The 23,355-nt window shown below is 33.4% G+C and overlaps 1 protein-coding gene across 4 annotated transcripts in view; it reads left to right on the forward strand.

Moving 5' to 3' along the window:
* side-VI (sidestep VI transmembrane protein) overlaps positions 1–23,355 on the forward strand; it is a 190,972-nt gene that overhangs the window by 73,871 nt on the left and 93,746 nt on the right. The gene's annotated exons all lie outside the window — the stretch shown is intronic.

The raw sequence follows: 23,355 nt of genomic DNA on the forward strand, positions 1-23,355 counted from the left end.
CCCGAAACGACGAAATCGTTCCTTTTGCTCCGTTACGGCGTGGGCGTATTGTAAGTTTCCCCCTTTTGCTGTTTTTTTGTGTATTGCACCCGCTCGATTTCAAACCGCTTTGTAATGTTTTTGTGATTGTGTCGGATATAGGGGTTTGCGTTGAGTGAATTTACGTTTTTCTCGGTTTCCTTTCTTTGGTTTTGGACCTTCTAAACTGCTTTTAATGTGCTAATGCTCAAAGCTGCATAATTTTTAGCTTTACGATACACACTTAATTTCACTCTTTGCGTTTTTTCTTATTTACAATCACGTTTGTTTAATGTGTATTTTTTGTTGTGTGTAAAATGTTGGAATTTGCTTAAAACCACTGGTAGAATCTCCGCCCAAAAATTACACCGGTGTCTAGTAATTTTTGCATTATTTTTTCTACTTTTCTTCTCTACTTTTGTTTGTTCATATAATTCAATTTTTGATAGCAAATATTTTTTAGCGCGTGAATTGTTTTCTCCTATTTTTTGTGCCTTTTTTTTCCTCTCTCTTTTCCATTCTTCTTCTTTTAGTCTGGTAGCAACTTCCTAATTTTTGGAATAGAAACATTACTAAAATTATTATTTGAAATTCTTAGGAATTCTTTGTGAAAATAATAGATAAATTTTTATTACGAAAACCGCGCAATTAAAATCAACTGAAATGAGCAAGTCTTCCAAACGATTTCCTGCTTACTAAATGGCGAAATTGTTTTTAGCAGGAGTCGTAGAATTTACAACTCCCAAAACGCGCTTAGACGGCAATATCACAATAATTCCCGCTCCATCTGCTATTCAGCTTAAATTTATATTTCATATAATTGCTGCTGTACCGTAAATATCGTTGCCTTAAGCCGGTTTTATTGAAATATTAAATAAGCTGGGGAAGTCGCTTTTGCCAGAATTATTTCTCAAAAGGTCGTGTTATTAATTATCAGCTTTCAAACGTGGCTCTCTAATGCCGGCATCTTCCCTTCAATGTAACATTCTTTGGACGAATATTAACTGGATGGGAATGTAATAATTAAATTTTTGTGCCGTTTTGCTAACAAGAGTTCAAAAAGATGAAAAATTACACGTGTTTACGGAGAGGTAAATTGCTGTTAATTACAAATTTTAAAAAACACGAATTTATTACACATGTTATTGTTTAATCTTTTGATTTATTACAAATTTAGTACAATAAACTAATATTTCTAATCTAGTACGTATATTACAGCTATGAGGTTTTGGAGTTTTCGAATCCATATGTTTATTTTAAATTAGTGATGATTTAAATATTTTACTTTACCAGGAAAACCGTTAAATTAACAGTAAATTACTGGTAAATTTATGGAAAAACTATTTTTCAGGTTATTGGATAGGAAATTTAATGAGGATTCTAAAAATGTGCTTAAAACAGTTATTTTTTCACTCTAATAGGGATTTACAAGCGATTTTGTCGTTGACTGTCCTTTAAAACTGTGTTTCTTGTAGTTCAAAGTTTGACACCGCTTTTCGCCCTGACTGTACCAAATTTTTTATTGTTTTTCAGGTTATTGGATAAGAAATTTAATGAGGATTCTAAAAATGTGCTTAAAACAGTTATTTTCTTACTCGAAGTGGATTTTATAGGTGATTTTGTTCTTGACTGTTCTTTCAAACTGTGTTTCTGGCAGTTCAAACTTGACACTGCTTTTCTGACTACTAAAACTTAAAGTGTTTTTTTTTAGGTTAGGTTAGGTTAGGAAATTTAATGAGGATTCCAAAAATATGGTTAAAACTGTTTTCTGACTCCAAGTGGGTTTGTGAAGCAATTTTGTACTTGACTGTCAAACTGTTCTCAAAAATTGAAAAAATCATGGTTTAGAAAAGTATTCTTTTAGTATTCCATACGAAACGTGTTTCTGAGATTTATGACAGTTATTTTGACAGTGGCCACGTGGCTGCCTAGCTAAATTATCTTTCAAAAACTACGTGATATCTCTGACTACTGTCAAAATTGTAAACATTTTTTAGAATTTGCGTAATTTTTCTCATCTTAAAAACATATTAATTTTTAATAAGGTATAATATTGAGCGAAAATGACTTTAATGAAATTAATGATAGCCTTGACAGAAAAATGATATTTTTTTTGCAAATTTCAATTAGACCCATAAATTTACTAATCAAATTGGAATTTACTGGTAAAACTGGTAAATCTTCCTGTCACACTGAATTTTACTTTACCTTACCGGTGAATTTACGCCCATCACTATTTTAAAACAAATAAGGTAAATCTGATTAATCTAAAGTGGTAACAAAAGCATTAAACCAGACAAAAAGTAGCACTAATAACACACTTGTAGTTTGTATCACTGTGTTGTTTAAAAATTGATAAATATGAAGGCAACGGAAATATCATACAAATGAAACATTGTAATTTTTTGTGATAAACCGGAACATAATAATAACTTATTTACGAAAATAAAGCTCGCTGGAAACTCCAAATCTAACTGCTCAATTTTTAATTCACAAACATCCTTCATGAATAATTCACTCGTATTTATGGAAAGGGAGGCGAGCAGTTTAAGTAAGGCAAACAAAAGTTGTTTACTTTAGCTCCCAAAGTAAGTTACACACAAACAAATACGGTGGCTTGGATCGACTGAAGGTGGTTTAGAGATTGTCTTGGTGAATAACTGGGTAAATAAGAGGCTGAACGGTTATGATGACCCAAAAAAACATTCTATGCATTCTTTCGCGTAGCAGGGATTAGATGGAGCCCTTTTAGAACACGAACCCTTTTGTCTCTCTCGATTGCAAACAATTGCGGTTTTAGAGGAAAGGGTCGCACAATTAAATTGTCCGACTTTATGGAAATATTTTTGCTCCTTGTCATCGCTACTAAAGTCCCGGACTTTAATTTGGGTCCGGTTTCCAGGTCAGTTCAAACACTCCACTCGCTTACTGTGAGATATTTGAAGCGTTGATTAAACAGTAAGAGTTTTGTCATAAAGGTGGGTAAGTCTTTCGTGAAGAAAACAATATAAAGAATTTTTAGTTTTTGTGTGCTACTCACGTGTATCCTTGACGTAAAGTATCCCTTTCGCACATGGGAACCCTCATAAAAATTTATGATCTTAGGGTGTTAAAACAACATAAATAACAAGGGTTGAATCACCGTCATACAAATTAAGAATAAGGTTCCTTGTGGATAATGAACAGGCAATCGTCTAGGGAACGACAAAGGCATGATATAATAAGGGTCGGCGATCCTCCTAATTCACTTTTTATGTTTGCCAGCTCTATAAAAGGGCGGGTTCGGTTTCTAGTCAATGAACGACATCGTCCAGCCTTAGAACAATATTTATCCGTAGAATTAGTGCAGCTAGGTCGTTAATTTAATACCGGCCTTTACCCTAACGATATCGATTGTATTGTTATTTCAGGGCTACGAATATTAACACTGGTCGCTTTTACTCGACGACCGGCTATAAATTTCTAGACTCGGCAAAGCAAGGATCTATTGTTCAAGTCAAACCTAGCACCGCCTTCCACTAACAATTAATAAATTGACACCTTGTATACAATGGCGCTCAATGGCCAAAATTTCGCTTTGTTGTTTCATTTGCTAGTTTCGAATGGGCGTGGTAATTAATGATGTTTGTTTTCGGTATTGTCGATGTTGACAACGAAAAACCGCCAATAAGTTAAACCGTCAAGAGTAGTTTATTGAGACAACCAGTAACGTAGTCGGTTTAGTTATGTATAAGTTCACAGTTGTGGCGAAGTCCAGATTCATCAAGTGGTAAATCCAAAGTAAAAACTCTAATAAACTGGAATAAATCCTTATCACATTGCCATTCAATGAAAAGAACCAAATTGCAAGAAAGTGAAATAATAAAAACAATTAAAACTGAACAAAAAAAAAAGTATTTTTAGATATTGTAATTTAAAAATGCCAAAACTCTAACAAAATCAACTTGTGCAGAAATTCGAAAACTACGAACTACGAAAAGTTCGTGAAATACACAAATACTGCTACATACAATACATACTACATGTAGACTTTCCATGTGCAGCATTTGCGTAATTGTGGGTCGAGATGTAGACCGCCGATAATTTTTTGTTTACCAAAATGCCTTTTTGCAATCAAAATACTTTGAAATGCCTTTAAAATAACTCACAATGCTTCTATTATTGCTCAAAATGCCTCATAGTGATAATGCCTAAAATACCTGCAATTGCCTTGTAATATATATTTGTGGCATTCTTAAATTCATTTATAAGACCCCTGGTATTGAGACCATGATAAACCTTGATGAAATAGACCTTAAAATTTTTTTTTTTTTGGTTGGTTTGGTGACAGTTTTTTGATCAGATTAATTAAGTAGCATATCTGCTTTTATTTTCACAATTTGTACTTTGTATTTTGACCTTTGTCAAAATGTTATAAAGATTAATGATGACAATAAAAATCACTTCTCTTGATTTTCAGAATTTTAAAGACCCAATCGCTTAAAATTGATTATTTTAAAAGTTACGTGTCAGTTTTTAGGTTAGGTTAGGTGTTTTTCCAAATTTCTGACACTTGTTTTGACCTTGTGCCGAAAAGTTAAAATTGATTTTCTAAGGTCAGGTAACTGTTAAATAAGTATTTTAAATTTAGACAGTGGTACAATCGTAAGAATTACGTCACGTGACTTTGATAATTCAATTTTTGAGCTTGCAACACTGTGAAGGCGAGTTGACATTGTCAAAAACAGTCACGTGACCTTCAAAACGCAGTGTAAACTTTGGAAAATTGATAAATTAAATTTAGACAGTTGTAAAAACTTAAATTGCAAAATACATGTCACGTGACTTGGATAATTTAATTTCTGAACTTGCAACACTGTAAAACCCAGTTGACATTGTCGAAAACAGTCACGTGACCTTCAAAACGCAGCGTAAACTTTGGAAAATTGATAAATTAAATTTAGACAGTTGTAAAAACTTAAATTGCAAAATACATGTCACGTGACGTTGGTTCTGAGCTTGCAACACTGTAAAGTCTAGTTGACATCTGTCAAAATTAATCGCGTGTCCTTAAAAATGTAGTTTCAGCTTTAAAAATTTGGTAAATTAAATTTAGACTATTTTAGACAGTTGTAAAAGCTGAAATTGTAAGAGACACATCACGTGACTTTGATTATGCAATTTTAGAGCTTGCAACACTATAAAGTCCAATTGACACCTGTCAAAAATAGTCACGTGACCTTAAAAATTTAGTTTAAACGTTGAAAAATTGGTAAATTATTATGATAATTTGTAATGAATATTGTTTCAACTCAATATCATGTTACAAAAATGTTATCATAATAATTACATGTGCTTATGCTGTTCTGTTCAATTTTTGAAGAAAAAATTGAAAGAGGCTTTATTTTGCTCAAAATTTTTGTGAAAATACCACAAAACATTTTAAAATATTGAGATAATGCCTCAAAATACTCTCAAATGCCTCATAAATACCTTGAGTGTGTACACCAAAATACCTCGGCGATCTACCCCTCGTTGTGGGTACTTTGTGATAAGTCAGTTTTCAGCTTGCTAGTTTTTTTGACCAATCACAAACTAGTCACTGTGCTGTGAATGACGCAACTGCTGCACATGGGGACTTGCCATTGATGCTAAATCTTCATGTGCAGTATTTGCGTAATTCCCAGCACAGTGGCAAAGAATAGCTATTTAACAAGAAGGGACAGCCGACATAATTCCTTTGATGTTGGGGTGATGTTTTTGGCTGAACTTGGTTTGCTTTTGGTAGGAAACATGTTGCCGGTTGTATCTTATCTCATTCATTTTGAAATAAAAATTGCATCCAATTATCAGAGTCAAATATAAACTAATTTCTTATAATCATTGTTTACTTCTTTTGAGTTAAAGTGTTTTAAGATGTCAATCCTTTGATGTAGTCTGAGAAATGGCAACGTTCTTCAACAACCTGAATGACCCACCAATGAAACTCCTCATATTCAACAATCAAATCAGTCGATTGTTTTTTTAACTTTGGTAGTCCATCTCTATCTAGTTCGCTTTCTTTTCCAACTGTTTCTTATTAAATAGCTATTTTTTGACAGTGGGTTGTTTGTGGTTTACGCCCATGTGGCCTAACCATTAAACTACACTATATCAAGTAACAAAACTGAGGTAATTTCACTGTTCATAACTCCCAAAAAGCCTTTTTTTGATAAAACTAATATAACATCACTTATTTAGAAGGTGTTTTCGTCCACTCATTTTTAAGAGCAATATTCCATAAGCTTTGACACCGGACACACATTACTATGTTGGGCTCGTTAAAACTTTAACGCGCTCTCCTTTACGATTCTTAAACTTATATCCGAATTCGCTCGAGGAGGTCCCGTTATCGTTGTAAAATTTCATTTAGGGACTGCGGCGGCGATAAAATTCCGTAATTTAATTTTTATAGCTTAATAATACGCGGAGAGTTCCGAACAAAGAAGCTAGACCAGGGACCCTACCTGCAAACCTGGAATTACCGCCCGAAAATATCCGAAATATTTCCAGGGATTTGAATACGAAGAGTAAAAACAATAAGCCGTTTTAATTAAGGTCGTTATGTGCAAACAAAATATCTTTGTGCCATTCGTTGTATTATTTCGAAAATGGTATTTAATGCGAAATTAGCCTAAAAGGTTTTGTGTAGGGTAATTATCCACGTTGCTTCAATTAGTTTCGTTCGTTTGGTGATTATTTTTAGTTTCAGTTGAAATTTTCTCCACAAAAATGCAATAAGGCACATAAAATTATCTATTATTTTGTTTGTTTTTTATTTTTAAATTGAAAATATACACAAAATAAAGTTAGAATTAGTGTTTAATTAATTTTTTTTTGTTGGCTAAAATTGGGGTGTAATTCTTGATTTTTTAAAATGTTTTCATTAAATTATTAGCTTTTTGTATTGTATCAAAGTGGCTTAATAATTATCATTACGAAAGTTTAAAGTAAGTAGTTTTGTTAAGCTAATATTCAGGCAATATTCAAAACTTTGTTAACAAAAATTCTTCAAGTTTAGGTACCTTATATTTACCCTAAAAATGTCAATTATTTTAAAGGATTGTAAATGAAATTAATTAAACAGAATTAATTTTAATCAAGGACCAAAAATTACGACTTAAGAAGTAAGCAAACAAACCATCGAGGACTAAAAGTAATCCTGTGCATGCAGCTCGCTGTTTTAATATAATCTCGTAGTGAATTAAATGGGTTTTGCATCACTATTGATTAAACCAAGCCAAGAAAATGCATCATTACTGTTTTGGCATATGTTACTTCAAGTTCCATAGTGAACCCGAAACCATCAATCTTGTTGTGCTGCTCCTAGATGAAAAACAAAACAAAGTAGATTAGGTAGAAAAGAGAACGAAATTAAGAAATTTTGGCTGGTGAGATCAGGAATGCCGAAATTCATTCGTCAAAGCGAAGAAATTGGTCTTTCTATATTTACTTCGTCGACGTTCCGGCCCCGGAGTGAAGTAGATAGATAGACGTGTTAACTTGTCGGAAATGTGACGGCATTAGCTTTGAAAAATGTATTTCGCTTCGAGTTATTGCACTGTCTTTTTTGAGGGATAATGCGCCCGATATTTCGGATGAAAGTCGATCGATTGAGGGCTTAAATGATGGTTAAAGGGTATTTCAAATATAATCTATAATATGCTTTTTAAGCGTCAAAATGAGTAGTATAATGTACAAGGATGGAGAAGATTTTAGTTATCAAATAAGAAATTTAATCAAGATCAAATGAATTTGTTATTTGATTGTAGTTTTTTAGTTTGAAGCTCTGTAAAAGCCATACAATATTACCAACTAATCAAAGTTATTATACCTATATAGCATATTTCATTGGCTATCCATAATCAATAACAAACTACTCAATTTGCTAGGATTTACACAAATGCTGCACATGAATACTTTAATTTAACTTTCGAAGGGCCAATTATTCGAGCCTTTGGAGGATTTGGAAGTTCCAGTTATGTTTCTTTCTAGTCATCAATCCCTTTGAAAACTAAATAGTATTTTGAACTTAGCCGTTTAAATGTAAATACCAGCCAAAAGCTTAACAACATTTATTCATCATCTTTTAAAAATGTGGAGAAAGTTTGGTTAACTTTCTGCAACTCAATATTAATTTGAAGGTTCTATTTGGTGATGCAAAGGTTAATTACAACTTCTGAAGGGTTTAGGAGGCTTATTTAAGTGTGAATAACAGTTTTGAGAGACAATTATTTCAGAGAATTGTTTGTGGGTTAAAAGTGTTAAAATTATGTTTGAAACACATTTCTAAGCTTTTGGGATGTTGCTTATAGTGCTTAGAAGATCTCTTTATTAACTAATTTTTGGTAATAACTCACTTGAGACTTGTTGAGTTATATTTAGTTCTTTATTATGATTTTTTTGTTAATATAACTCAAAATTAACTTGAAATCGAAAAAATGCACACGAGCTCTAAAAAATTCCGATTATAAAAGTTTTAGTTGTGGTGTTGTAAATAAAACTTATTTTTTGTCTCTATTTCTTTAAATAAAGAAATGGAGTTGATCCAAAATTTCTTTTGAAAAATATGAAATTTCTCAAGAAAGACGCAATGTATAGGCTTCATCTTAACGGCAGTTCAAATAGTATTTTTTGAGTTACAGAGTGATCAAAGTTTTTGTTAATTAATTTAGCAACTACACGTGACCACATTTTTGTATGATACATAGTTTTGGAGACATCCTGTACCTTATTTGGATGGTATGACAACTTCACAGTCTATACAGTGCGTTTTTTTTAACGCGCAACATAGGATTTTACGTGTTAAATTTTTAAGCCCCTGTTAGACCATGTTATTTTGGAACTACAGGTCTAAAACTTGACGGGTGTGTCTTTAGTACCCTGAAGCTTAAGTAAGTTAACCAATTTGGTCTAAAAAGTAATTAAAAACTGGCAAAAAATCATTTTTTTCGAAAATATTTTATCGTTTCATACTCCCTGTATGCATTGTTGTTTTTGATACTGGCAGGGCGGGTAGCAGGTAGAGTGACATATTTGGACTGCATCAAGACCTGACATCTTTTGAACGTCAAAAGGGCATTTTATGATTGTTTGGAATACTGTTTGGCTTCAAACGGAGGTCACTTTGAACAATTCACTTATAAAAATACTTCTTTTGTTCTTAACTTTCTTGATACAAAGTTAATGATCAACTTGTTTTACTTTCTACGCCAAATTTTACCTGCTACCTGCCGTGCCAGTATCAAAAACAACAAGCACCTTTCATACATACAGGGAGTATAGAAAGATAAAATCTTTTCGAAAAAAGATGATTTTTTGCAAGTTTTTAATCACTTTTTAGGCCGAATTGGTAAACTTACTTAAGCTTCAGGGTACGAAACAGCCACCCGTCAAGTTTTATACTTGTAGTTCCAAAACAACATGGTCTAACACGGGCTTAAAAATATAACACGTGAAATCCTATGTTGCGCGTTAAAAAAAACGCACTGTATAAATGCGTGTACAACACTAGTAATGCAAATAACTATTACCTGTTCCTGAAAAATATCCTCTTTCTGTTAGCCTTCTGAAACTTAAATTATTCGTTTTGAAGTCAAGCATTTAAAGTTAGGTCTGTTCATTGTAAGTTTTATATAGCTTTCAAAAAGTTAATTTAAGTTTTAATGCGCATTAATGTCATTACTTTAATGTAGTGATTTTGACTAATTTAATTAAGTTGTGCTTCAAGCTGGCATAGATGGAGATGTAAAATTCACAAAACATTTCAAGTTATTAATTATCAACTACCTTTGATTATCGTCTTTTGTGGTTTCCAAAACCTTTTACACCCTGACAAGTTTTCAATGTTCGTATATTATAAACCACAGCAAGAGAAATGGTCATAATTCAGTTATCAGTGAACTATTGTGAACTGTTTTTTTATCCTGATTTCAACTGTACTAACCAAAAGAAACTATAGTTGCCAAATGTGACTAGTAGAAAACAAGTTATGTAGATTCCGTGAACAGGTAGTATAGCAATTTCAGGATTATACACAGGAAACCAGTTAAAAGAAACAAACAAACCATTAATAAAAAACAGTGTCACATTTTCACTTGGCGCAAGAATAGTGTCAAAATAAATCTTTCGTACTTAATATTTCATTACTTTAAACATTCACACTGATTAAGGAGGAGTTTAGTAATAATCGACTTTCTCTAAAGAATCTAAAGTGTATCAAAAACAATAGGAACATTGTGTAAAGTTCTACTGAAATTGTTCGAACGAACCCTGGTTCAGTATCATTCAAGTCAGCGTTGCATGAAACTTTAAATTCCGCCCAAAACAAAAACTGATACGAAAACTTTTCTTTATAAACCCCGACGGGATTAAGCCAATCTTCCCGCAAACAAAATTTAAAAGTTGAAGTGCCACTAATTTCCAGTCAACTTTCCGAGGTTAATGGCTTTATAAAGTTTATCAACAACAAGAAAAAAGAGCTTGTAAAATATTTAGATCGGCCGTCGTCGCGTATTAAAGCAAAATTTCAAAGTCCGGCTTTTAAAACGAGAACAAAGCTAAACTTGCGGCCGTTAATCAACGTCTGCGGTTTGCACGAGCGGAATTTCACCGGCTGCACTTTTTGGATTTTGCTAATTTTCTCCTGTTTCGATAATGTGAAAGCCTCGTTTACCGGTGCATGGAAAAAGTTGCCAAATCACTTGAACCAACCACAAATTGGACAACGGCTCTATTGTGTGATGGGGAAAATTAAAAAACTTTCCATACATATTTTGTGTATAAATTTTGCTTCAACAGAAAACACAGGTTTTATTAAGCTTTGTGGAATAACAATTTTCTTTCGTCGTCTTAGTCAGTCATATGTTTCACATTTTAATCAAAAATTCCTGTTTTTCTGTTATTAATAACTGTTCAAACAATAAGCGCATAACGCAGTATTTAACAAAAAGCAATTTAATGAAACGTCGCCCCTGAGTGAATAACAGCCCTTCGATCGCGCCCATTAAAAATCCGGAAGCTCGTTGCAATAATGAGAAAAGTTTGGAGTGTCGCCCCTATTTTATGAAACCATTAGTTACTAGGCGCCTTCCGCGAAATATTGAATAATCAGTTTCACGTTAACGCCCCTCGTTTTTGGTACGTGAACCAAGTTCTTTTAGCAAGTTCCAGGTAATTCATTATGTACGAGAGTTATACGATAAGGATCATTGTTTGAATGTGAAACAGTTTACTTAATATGTTGTCGTGATGTGTAGTGATTTTTCATGGATTAAGAGCAAAGTGGACTACTTACTACACTAAAGACTAGTGTCAATCAGTTACTTTATTAAAATTGTCATATTATATTACACACGGTTGTCTCCAAAATTAGAAGAAATCTTGTAGGAAACTCATTCTTTAACTGCCCCGTTACCTACGACCGATAATGTAAAACAGCCAATTACGCATTTTTAGTTACGTAATGATCTTATTTACGCAGTGTTGTAAAAAAACGCACAATTTTAAAGGTGGCCTTAAATAGATTGACTTATCCTGGAGAAAATTGTTTTTGTTTCCATTATTCCATATACAATGTGTGTCCCAAATTGGTTATACATGTATTGAGATCTCGAAAACAATAAGAGCTACAGAGTCGGTTAAATGGGGAAAGTTTTAGAGAATTTTATGTGAAACTTATTTCCGGTTTCCAAATTAAATTATCCGTTTTCCGGAAAATTGGGAAAACGTCAGAGGCTGCATTTTAAACACTCTTTAACAAAGCCAAAGAGAGTTTTGAAACTAAGACTTTATTAAGGCACTTTTTTACGTAGAACACGATGACGTAATTAGAAAAAATAGATAGGATGATAACTTTGTAAGCCATCTTGAAGGCGGCCATAAGAATTTACAAAGTTATCATCCATATCTCGGAAACCCATGACGATAGATTTTTTCTAATTACGTCATCGTGTTCTACGTAAAAAAGTGCCTTAATAATGTTTTAGTTTCAAAATTCTCTTTGGCTTTGTTAAAAAGTATTTAAAATGCAGCCACTGACGATTTTTCAATTTTCCGGAAAACAGAGAAAGATAATTTAATTTGGAAACCGGAAATAAGTTTCACATAAAATTCTGTAAAACTTCCCCATTTAACCGACTCTGTAGCTCTTATCCCAACACATGTAGAACCAATTTGGGACACACTGTATAGAGTATATGATGGATATCATCGCGTAATTGTTCATACACTTTTACTATTTGGTACTGAAAGTATCACTTCTAATACAGCAAGAAAACAAATACCTATTTGTTTTTAATAATTGTAATGTCACCATTAATACTTATTACAAAAACAACACTAGTAATTGGGTAACATGTCTCTATGAAATTTTCTTATTCTTATTCGATTATTATTGATAGTTATTATTTACCTTTTAGTAGCATAATTTCTATGATTAGTAGGTACAAATATGATATTGAAACTGTGCGTAAAGACGGTCATTACGTAACCGAAAACTATGCTTACTTAGCTATTTTCACTGAGGTCGTAAGTATTGTACATTACCCGTGTAGTATGGCAAATTAATCGACTCGTGTGTTTACCACAACTCGGTTTACGACATCGTTGTAGCAATAATTCTCACTTGTGTATAAAAATGCTACTACATAATAATTATTTTCCATTGCATTTTTCCAGAATAGAGTAGTACAATTCAATTTGGTCTTTTGGTTGGAAAGCAATTTTTTGGACATTTTAATACTTAGACATACTCGACAACATGACAACAAACTACTCTGTTTTATGGACTGTAGAAACAAAGCTTCACTTTAGATATTTTGACCCTCGCAGTATATCCCTATTTTAATGCATTTCCAAAGTAATCCAGTAAAAATTAGCACTCACTCACAATTTTTACATGGAAAAGTATACATTTGCTGCTCAAAAACTTTTCCAAGCACGACTAAACAGCACATTATACCGGCTTCCAAGTTCTGACAAGTAAACCCCTCGTAGCATACGGCAGTCGGCCCGTGATATGCTGCTAATGGCAAAATTTGCACCTTAACGCCCGTTATATGTCCCGGGGTTATTTTTCGGATTTGCCCTAATTTGTTTTCATAGAGCCGAGAGAAAGTATTCGTTGAAAGCAAGACTGAGGAAAGGGGGATTTAATTTTGAGGCTGGGGATTCCGGCTTGGATATTGCTATTGTGTTTCCGCTCGTTATGGACGTGAACGTGCAAGTAAAAACTTTGTTTTACTATGAGGTAGTAAAAAGATACGGCTTCTTTTTAGCTGAACTGTGTAGCGGAAACTTCAGCACTATGATATAGCCGATTTAATCTCATTCGTTGCTCTTTTATTCAGATTTACATGCATTTTCCCTTACTTGCAACAGTTGATGATGATAATCCTTAATTAAAACTCTGAATTCAATTCTGTTACTGGTTTAATCTAAATAAGTAAGAAAAAACTTTGTTATAGTTTTATCGATGTAGAAATTTTCACTATTACTGCGTTGTACTGCGATATTCCACTGTTAAACTGAATAACATCCGTCTGAAAAAAAATTATTTGTGAAAATCTGAAAATCTGTTATGATCGCATTTCTGGGTGATGATATCTCGGCTTTGAAATCTGACACGCGGCTATTGGGCTGGAAACGGGCCCTAAAATTACAAACAACTCCGCCATGAATATAGGCTTTCACTAGATTCGGTTACGATGGTTTACGACCGCCAAATTTCCATTCTTTATAGAATGGGGGAGCCCTTTTTGCTGCTGTCTAATTTGGTATTGTGTTTCCGACCAGATTGACCTTTTCCTTAAAGTTATTTACGGTCGTGGTCGTAAGTGAAGGACAATGACTAAAAGGTGTAAAAGTTTTTGAGGTTAGTCTGAAACTCGATACTAGGGATCATTTAAAGGGCACTGAGAGTAAACAATCTGATCAAGTGAAAAAGAATAGCTGAGTTGCTTGATCACTTTCTAGACTAGACGTTTCTGGCATCTTTAAACAACTTGAACAACACTTTACTCCATTTAGATTTACTTTTACGTTTCATTCATGTATGTAAAATTTTTGAGATCAAAATATTTCGCGCTTTAGAGACTTGTGCAAAACTGCTAAAACATGAGAATGAAGAGTGCTAAATGTTTTCTAAATTTTGGGCATTATTCATCTGCACAGATGCACAGTTAATCTATGACTACAACAGACAAAAAGAATGTAAAACTAATTACTTTGAAAACATCAATTGCATTTTTGCTGTACTCGTTCTGCAATTTTTCAATTATATAAAACCCATGCAATACAAAGTTCACGTTTAAACCATCTCGTGCACAAATATGCTACAATCCCATTAAAATGCTTGAAAACAGTAAGTAAAAAATAAACTTTTTTCAGCAATTTTACTTTACCACTTTTTATTAAAAAAATATCAAGTGATGGGGTGGAATAGTTGGTCAGGAAAGTCCGATCAGTAGTTTGATGTCAAATTTGATATCAATAACACTGTAGCTGTTATAGTTTTCGTGATTCCAATGTAGTAAATTCAATTTCAAACCTTTTGTATAAAATATATACCACTTGACACAACAAGTATGGATGGATTTCAATATAGGAAATGAGTAAAATCACAATCGTTTGGCAGTTTCAAAATTATATTAACTCCCGTGTTGTTTTAAATTATTGAAAGCCGTTCAAAAAATTGCAACATTTAAAAACAAATACAATATGTATTTGAGTTCGATTAAAATAGTGCTTTAATACCGCCATCAACGTGAACGAGCCCACGGGGTACAAATTCTCCATTAAACACCACAAACCCATTATTTAGCACCTTATATTTTATGAAACGTCATTCGATTTAAATATTTTTTTTTCAGGCAAATGATAGAAACTCCTCTAATTTTACCGTTCCTTTTTTGTTAATGACGTTTTGGGTTAAAGTGAGTAATCATTTCCCTGTCAGAAGGTAGAGTGTTTTAAACGGAATTATCCAGGTTTAGTAATAATATATTAATATCGTTTCGAAAGAGCCGATAAATTATTTCCAGAACGGGGCAAGAACAAAGGCAAAAACGTTCCCGGGACCAGGCCGCTAGTCCATAATTAAAATTGATTAACAAAGTAATCACCAGATTGCGTGATTTATAAGGATTTTCTGGAATCTGTAGGCTTAATTTCGCCTGCTTGGATATTTTATAAACGACCTTTATTTTAGTTCCTTGTAGGAGCAGCACTAGGAATTTAAGTGCTTAATTTTGGCCACTGAGTTGTTGCATGATTGCTTCGTACACTAATAACCATTGTTTTACTTTTTGTGCAGTTAAACAAATCAAACATATAAATAGCTTTGGTACAAAAGCCCACGAGGCAATTTAAACTAGTTTACATTTTTCGAGAAGCATAACGCTATTGCCAATATAAATTGGGATCTTGTGTACGCTTTCTATTGTTTACCTGAACGAATTCCATTTGTAAAAGGGGGATAAATTGAACACACACAGATGTACAAACACTTGGAACCTTGTTTGCCAATTTAACCAAAGCGGGAGGTGCTACAAAGATGATTTGGATTTCCAATTGGGTGTGAATGTGTTCAATTGAAGATAATTTTTTTTGAAACGTTGAACTTAGTTTTTTTTTAAGAAGACTTATTAAAAGCATCCTAGTTACCTGCTTAGAGTTTCTTAGTTTCCGTTTTTTTAAAAAAATACTAAAGTAGAATAAATAGTAAAAAAGCATTGTTCAGAGAATCAGGAGCATTGGTCAGTGTAAATATCTAATTATGCATAGTCCATTTCCAGTTACGTAACGACCCTCTTTACGCATAGTTGTAAATAAAGTATTGTATACATACAGGGTTTTTCAATGAAAAGTAGCCACCCTGAATATCTTCAAAAATAATTTCTCTGTTAAAAAATGCTAAGACACGTCAACAAAGATTGCAAGGGGGACATCTTTTTACGTAGGATTTGAATTTCTGCCATCAGCCCCTTTGCCGCCATAGCCACCCCCACTAAGTTTTCAAATGGCACCATACCCTGTGTGGCACATCGTTGGAAAGGGTATTTCATAAGGAATTAATTGCACTATTTTATTTGTACATTTGCTTTGAATTGAGACCAAAAAAAATAAAAAATACGTTTTCTATGCACCCATAGAAAAAAGTCCAACGGAGTGAGGTAGGGATATCTCGCAGGCCATTCCATGGGACCACGTCTACCAATCCATCTTCCAGGAAATCGATTGTTCAGATATTCTCGAACGGGAAGTGAATAGTGTGGAGGTGCACCGTCTTGTTGGAAAATTAGTTGATTTTCAAATAAATTTTCATCATTTTCTAGTAACTCTGTTATGGTCGGATCAACAATGGTGTCAAGAAGCTCAAGATAAGTAGCGCCATTCAAATTACCGTCAATAAAAAACGGACCAACAATGTGGTCTCCTAAAATACCTGCCCAAACATTAAGTTTTTCTGAATATTGGGTATGGGTTTCCCTAAACCAATGTGGATTCGTGTCTGACCAATACCTACAGTTATGCCTGTTCACTTCTCCATTCAAAAAAAACATACACTCATCACTGAAGCAAATATTGTACAACAAGTTCACGTTGTTTGTAAGATTAGTAAACATAATTTCACAAAATTGTAGTCTTCTATCATAGTCATCTTCGTTTAATTCCTGAACCAATTTTACCTTGTATGGATGAGAATTGTGTTTTTTTTAAATTCTCCATACACTGCTTGTCGAAACACCCGATGCATGGGAAATTTGATTTAAAGACTGATTATTATCCATTGCAACGTGTCCCAAAACAGCAACTTCAATTGGTTCATTAATAATTTGTCTTTCCGGTTGACGTTTTTTATTTGTCACTGAACCAGTTTCCATAAATTTTTGCATCAACTTTAAGACATACTGATGACCAATTAATTTATCTGGTCGTTATGTTTGAAATAAAAACGTACAATTTCTATTCTTTCGGCAGTCGTGTAAACCATATTGACAATGCTCCTTCAAAACGAACTTATAAGTTGACCGACTGAGGCAAAAACATGGAATGGAAAACAGGTATTCGGTAGTGTTATCAGCAGTTTGACCAAAATAACAAAAAAATGTTTTTATTTTTTTTGGTCTCAATTCAAAGCAAATGTACAAATAAAATATATTCCAAATTAATTCCTTATGAAATACCCTTTCCAACGATGTGCCATTCAGGGTATGGTGCAATTTGAAAACTTAGTGGGGGTGGCTATGGCGGCAAAGGGGCTGATGGCAGAAATTCAAATCCTACGTAAAAAGATGTCCCCCTTGCAATCTTTGTTGACGGGTCTTAGCATTTTTTAACAGAGAAATTATTTTTGAAGATATTCAGGGTGGCTACTTTTCATTGAAAAACCCTGTATAATACTTGTAATATTTGGCTATTTAACCGCCATTATTGATTGAAATTTCACTCCTATGCCATCACTTCTACCAACTTACCATACTTATTATACAGGGTGTCCAGTGAGTACATGAATAAAAAGGCAGATTCTTACCGGACACCTTTAAGGACTAAAAAAATACACTTTTGTGTATTTAAAAAGAACAAGCAAATCAATTCACGACCAGGTCGGCTTAACAAGACAGACAGTAACGTTTAAATCACTTTGACCCTGTTTTCGATATTGGACCTGCCCAATTTCCGTGAAGGGAACCTGTCGGTATGAAAGCTGTCTATCGGCGGTGATTGATTCGAGTTGGATTTTAGCTTCAGCGCGTTCCCAAAACCGCTGTTACACTCTAATAGCCTGGACGTATGGCGAATTAGCATTCTGCATACGACAAAACCGTTCCGAGATTTCGATTTTTCCGGCGGACCGATAAGGAACTAGTTGCTAGTCGTAACGCTCTTTTCATGCGCCCCGTAAAGTTTTACTACAAATAAAAATTGAAGTGCACGCGAAATATCAGATTGACGCAGCGATGAAATGTTGACGGCTTCATTTTAGAGAAATTGTACACATTTGTGATCCCGCTATTGTGAATTGGAAATTTTATTTTCTTTCATTTACATATCAAAAAACGTGAATTTGATACACTGCGTATGGATATTTTGCCTAGTACAAAGCATAAATTCATAGTTTTGAAATGTGGGTTTGAATTATACGTTGCTTATTCTGATTAACATACAGATGTAGAAAATTTAATAAATATAATCAGTTTATGTTGATTATCTACTATAAGATATTTAATATAAATATGTAAGTTAACTAAAATTTAAAAAAGTTCTTGAAGATACTTTATATCTTTGACATTTTTTTCTTTGCCAAAACGTTCAACTTCTATCGAAAACTACGTTAATAACCGCAGAATAATGCAAAAAAATCAATCATAAATTTCAAAGTAATGTGGGACAAGAGTTTTATAACAAATTGTTAAAAATTATATTTGGATTGTATAATTAATTGTAGTAACCACATTTGAAGTTAATTACAACCTATTAATACAACTTTTAGTGATTTTTAGCTAACGATAAAATATGTGACATCTTTAAATCACCTCTCGCAAGTCTGGATTCTTTGTTCCAGATTTGCTCGAAAACAAACAGCTAAGTCTGTTTTACTTTAGAGGAGTCGTTTAACTGTTTTTCACCCGGAGACACTGCTTGGACATTTCCGAAAGAAGGACAGTCTGTTCGAGTGAAATAAATCCTCATTTAGCCACAGCAGGGCCAAGTTGTAAGGGACGTAAACAACAAATAAAGTTGTACCGGCATCGAAGCAGATTTATAAATAATGAGTTGTTTTTAGTGCTCCACGGTCCTGTTTCGCCCTGTTTCTTTCGCAAAAAGAGAATAAATAATGTGCAAGCTCGATCCATAAATTTATAAAGGCCCCGTTACCAGCCAGATACTCTGTCGTTCTTTATTCATTTAAGACTTAAATATGATATATGCCTCCCGGTTTTTAAACCGGTCTTACACTGTTACTCAGTTTTGCGCCGTAAATTTCCCCCAGGTTTAGCCGCTGACTGTTTCCAGTTTAACTGTTGCCTTTGACGGTTTGTTTTTCGCTAAATAAGAAAAATGTTAATGCATTTTCCTGCCAGTGAGGCAGAGCTCACTTAAACGTGTCTATCTATCAACTTGACGTAGTTTAGCGTAAGGGACGCGAAAAGAATATAAAAGCACTACCCATCGATCGCGCTTTCGGCCCGAATTCATTTAGCCGGAATATACTTGTCTTTCAGGTTTGAAATATTGCCGTTCTAGTGCCTGAATATATTTGCTTTCCGGGTACGTAATAAAACAATAAAGCGAAGCGCCGGAGGCTGATTTTATCGTCAAACAATGGGGCCGATAGTTTTGCAATATGGCTTTAACGAGGCACATTTTACCGCGCCATCAAAATTACATTTGGCTACCTTTAAAAAAGTTTGCAATATCGTTAAACGGTAACCTTGTTTGCGCTTTCGCCTATTATTTCGTTTTATTTCGAATCACAATGGGTGTTGCTCTATGGATTACCAATTTAGTTATCTGTCCCCCATTTTTTATATTGTATTTTCTATTATCAACTGCAATTAAAATCTTGAAATGTTTTTTTTAAATAAACCAATAATTACTTACGAAAAATTCTTTCTTTAATGGTAAATCCACATGTACACTGTTTGTGGTCATTAGCAAGCTGAAAGCTGCTTTTCTTGACCAATCACAAACTGTTGCTTCAAAAATGAGCTTAAACTTGGAACATTTGCTTTAAAACATAATTATGAGCTGATAATGTTCAATCAAATATTACCTCACATTCGAATATCACCTAAGGATAAAAAAAATCTATCTCTTGGTGCTCATCTCGAATTTTTAAAACCCAGATCTTCAGACAACCACCTTTTTTCTAAATGGATCGGTAATAATTTTAATTAATTTTTTGGTTCTTTCAAAATTCCTATGATCAGCAAATAAGGTTTTGCAAATTATTCAGGCAGTTTCGAGAAATAAGAGTTTAAACTTTGAAGAAAACAACAACACGTTTAATTGTTAACTAAAATACCTGATAACGTCAAATTAGAAGGTAGATTAGGAAGGAGAAATGCATACAGTAGATAGAGATATGAGTTTTCAATCGGGAAATGTATTATTGAATATTTTTTTGTGTTTGGGGATGTGAACGTCTACTGACTAAAATTTAGTGTGAGAGGAAACTAAGAAACTTTTAAAGAGAAACTAAACAAAGGTAATTAGGATACTCTTAATAAGTCTTCTTAAAAAAAAACTAAAGTTAATTACTTACTTTGATTTTCTGTTACGAATACACTGGATACGACACTAGATTCGACAACAAATAAAGTTTTTGTCCGTTATGTGACCTTCCAAAACCCTCTTTTTCAATTAGGCTTAATAATATTACATTTTCAATATCATCTCAAAGGAAGAAAAAGCCTAGAGAAATACCCTGAAGAAATATACCTTCCCAAAAAAAACTCAACAAAGTCTCACAAAAACCATAGCATTTAATATAAAATGATCTACTTTGAAAACAAACTCAAAGACATTTTTCAATAAAACTTCTAACTGCAGAAATATTAAACAGTTGGAAAATAAGGAAATTACTGCAAAATCAAGATAACAATAATCAGGAAACTGCGCCAGCTTCTTGTTGACGTAAAAAACTCTCCTTTAGGGTTGCAGATTGCATTTCAGCATTTTCTAAAGAATAGGAAGTGCAACTCCGGACTGAAAGTTGAAATTGCAAGATGCTGTTTATAATAGGAACGCGAAGCAAAGTTTTCCACGTGGAAACATCCGAGCCAATGCAAGGGAAATTTTATGTCAACCGGCAGGGCTTTTCTGTTACAATGTTGGAATGTTTGAGGGTTGGAAAGGGTTTCAGACTGTTCATGTAAGGGGATGGGGGTTAAATTTATAATTCGTTTTGTTTGAGCAGTAGCGACATTAATGTTGAAATTATTATTGCCGCATTATGATTTCGTTCCGAATTCAATTAAGTATCCAACGGAACATAGTGAGATTAATCCATACGTTTGAATCGATTTGGTAATGCATTATGGACGGCAGGGTCGTTAAATTTTAATGCAATTTCCGATATTATTACGCGTAACATTCTTGATGATTGATGCTAATCGATAGTTTGCCAACAAGAAAACACAGTGCCAACGAGAAAAATGCATCAAAATGTGTGGTTTCATATAGTCAACAAATTCACTAGGGAAACTTTCCGGGATTAATTAAGTGCCAATCGGGACTTTCCCGTTTGCATTCATTAGTTTTACGCTTCTCTCTTTTAACAGGAGGCTTAGCATGTTTATTAGGGAGGGATTTTATTAATGCCGCAGGGAAAAAAGTGCTTTTTAATGCATTAGTGCATTAGTGGTGGTGAGTTGCGGCCCGCGTTTTGTCGTGCGGAAATTTAAATTATTGTTGATGTTGTGTTAATAAAACGTATATCATAACCAATCATGTTATTCACAGTGCCGTGACCAGAAAAGGTTCTGACGTACGTTTTATTTAACGGAACAATGCGATTGAGCCTCTCATAATAACTCAAACTGGAACGGGTGAAAAAGTTTTTTAATTTTGGACCGAAAACAAATTCGACGATAGTGCGGACGGAATTACTTTAAAATTACTCAGTTTTTTGTAACATTCCTCCAGTTTGGATGTTGATTGACGGTCTATTTTAGTTTCGGTTAGCTTTTATAGCTTTTTAAATTACTTTGTGCGGTAGGTTCTGACGAATACCTCGAATATAAATTGTTTTAAAACGTTAAATTAAAATGTAGGTACACTCTGTATTCACTTTGTTGTTGTTTTGTTAGCAATTAAAACAAACAAAGAAACACGATATATGCAAAAAAAAATATTACTTTACGTACTGCGGTGCGAAAAAGTGTCAAGAAAAAGTTGGAACAACTAATTAGTGTGATTAATTTGTAAGACAAGTCATACAAATGATAGAATCGAGAACCCTAGGGCGTAAAGTCATTGTTTCCGCCATGGAAACCTAGATTAACACTGCACAGGCGTTTGTGCGTAAAATACGATTTTATGGCCGTTATCAATAGTAACGGCCGATACAATCTGATCTCTAATGATCACTAAACCAGAGAAACTTGGAAATTAAGTGTGAAATCGATGAGAGTTCAAAAAAAAGACATAACCTTTCAAAAATTTAGAAAATACTATGTTTTGTCAAAAGGGTAGTTATGTCAATTTTTTATTTTGTTCCAGAAGGGTTCCAATGCACAACAATAAGCATATTTGTCATAATTTTAACCAATATCGATCTGTCGACATTTATTAATTAATAATTCATCTAAATAATTTTTTTCACAATTAAAAATTCTACCAAATGACAAATACAATGGAAACGCATGTAATTAATAACAATTAATAATACTGAAAATTAGTGACGACTGATGAGTATTCTATTTCATTTACGTCATGGTATCTATTATTCGTAGCAATATTTAACTTTTTGGAATGCTATGACATATTACAGTAAAAGGCTGTTCATATTCAATCAAAATTTATATGATTTATTCAAGCTTTAAGCGAGTTTTAATTGATTTTTACGTTTATTGCAGTATAACGTTTATAAAACAGTTTTAAAAATCCATGAAGAATTTTAAAATGTATTAAAAAACATGAGGAACTATTTAAAATAAGATAAACCATCATGTATACTCAAAAATAATTTTAAATTAAGCATCTAAATATTTTTCTTATAACGTTTGTATTTAATAATTTTTTTGTATTTCTTGAATCAAATGAGTAAATCTTACCCTATCGTTTTTCACCCTGTATAATTTCACTTATTCTTCACACAGTACAGTCTTAACTAATTGCTATTGCTTCACTCTGTTTTTGTGCTCTTTGTTATATCTTCTTCACTTTTTGACAGTGACAGTGACAGTAATTTGAAGTAAAAACATGTTGGAAGACAGCATTTACGCATATACCAAATTCTAAACATAAAAAAATTTTGTTTGTATGAAATGATGAAAAATTTAAATAAAACTTGAGCAATTTTACCGCAAATAAAACGGTTCAATAATAGCTAATTATCTCGAAATAAAACAAATTCCCCGGTGTCGGATAATAATTGGCAGGCGGAATCACTTTCGTTTCAATATTTCAGTCCGGTTCTTTTCGACAATGACAACCGATCCGTCCCCGAAGGTATTTGAATAAAGCAAGTCGGACGTGAAATCCCATCATGCTTCGAAATGTTTGCAGGCAAACGAAGCGCGAAAATAACTCGAGGCATTCGTCAGAGCCCGATGGAGTTGTCTTACAATGTTGCTTTCGACAAATAGTTGC

Source organism: Ips typographus, linkage group LG2, assembly GCF_016097725.1.
Source record: "Ips typographus isolate SLU linkage group LG2, UJ_Ityp_2.0, whole genome shotgun sequence".
Lineage (NCBI taxonomy): Eukaryota > Metazoa > Arthropoda > Insecta > Coleoptera > Curculionidae > Ips > Ips typographus.